Here is a 1,583-nt window from a genome sequence, read left to right as displayed (position 1 = left end):
ACTTCCTGTTTCATCAGTTCCTTCAGTCACATGTTCACATCTCCTCCTCACACTGAGCTTATGTTCATCTAAAACCTCCTGCAGACCACGATCTGCTGAAAGACAAGAAACAATGTCAGAGACAGAATCTGAGAATCTGCTGATTGTTTTCATCAGATACAGAAAAACTACAGAAAATAAAAGCTTTTTAACTTTGTGCTTTTATAACGATGTTAAATGTTGATGCTGTATGAAGGAACAAAATAAAACAACATGTGCTGATGTCAGAAGTGAAGACATCAGCAGACACATGTACAGTGCTGCTCTGACCGGCTGTCTGAGCTCCAGCTCCTGTTCTGGATCTTTGTCCACACTGGGGACAGGAGGAGTCTCCTGAAGAACCAGACTGGTCCCAGTATGAGGTGATGCACTGTCTGCAGAACCAGTGTCCACAGCTGGTGGAGACTGGATCCTTCAGGACGTCCTGACACGAAGCACAGCAGGACGACTGCTCCTCCTCAGAAACATGACTCCTCTTCCTCTCTCTGTGAAGACATTTCCTGATAACTCACATGTCCCAGTCACAGGTTGTCATTACTTCTGTCAAGGAGGTTTTGTTTTCACCCTGTATGTTTGTGTATTGTGTGTGTGTGTGTGTGTGTGTGTGTGTGTGTGTGTGTGTGTGTGTGTGTGTGTGTGTGTGTGTGTGTGTGTGTGTGTGTGTGTGTGTGTGTGTGTGTGTGTGTGTGTGTGTGTGTGTGTGTGTGTGTGGTGACTCTGAAGAGTGACTTTTTGCATACCTAGACTTTATGACCTGAAGTGTTTGTGACCTGAAACCTGTATGACCTTTCCATTACTTAAGTAACCAGTCTGAACTGGCTCAGACAAACAGCCTTAGTTCTCCTATATAAGATCCTTGCATTTGACTGTTCTCCATCTGTACTCTGAGATCCCTGTGACTCTCTGTGTTGATCCTTTCTGCAGAAAGCCCCTATTAAAATACATGTAGATAACTTTGGTGTTCCAGCCTCTTGTATTTCCAGATTTCCATCACAGGGGGTTCATAAGGAGCGTGTTGGTTCTTGGTGGAGGTCTGAGCTCTTTGAGTGATTCTGAGAGATTAGTCACCAACTTCAATGAAGCTGTGTCCTAATGCAGGGGCCACACTAGAGGAAACTAAATCCTCTTCAGAGCAGGTCACAGTAGAAACAGTCTCTTACTCTGTGTGTGAGGGTCCAGGTTCATTACTGAAGAATAGAGGAGGATCCATGGACTGGTCACTCTTCAGAGACACACAGCTGGACCCTGGAGACTCTGCTCTCAGTCTGTGGTCCTGACCTCTGCAAACACAAACATGTTTTTATTCAGAACACATCATTCACTGGTTCATTCTCTGAGGATTCAGTTTGGAGGTTCACATGTTTGTAGCAGGTCTCTTACTTTGTGTGTGAGGGTCCAGGTTCATTACTGAAGTTTAGAGGATGTCCTTTGGACTGGTCACTCTTCAGAGACACACAGCTGAACACTGGAGACTCTGCTCTGTCCTCCTCTACCTCCTCATAACCACTCATCTTCAGTCTGAAAGGAAAAACACTGTGAGCTCA

This window comes from Hippoglossus stenolepis, chromosome 1 (assembly GCF_022539355.2).
Source record: "Hippoglossus stenolepis isolate QCI-W04-F060 chromosome 1, HSTE1.2, whole genome shotgun sequence".
NCBI lineage: Eukaryota > Metazoa > Chordata > Actinopteri > Pleuronectiformes > Pleuronectidae > Hippoglossus > Hippoglossus stenolepis.
Note: the sequence above shows the minus strand (reverse complement) of the source record.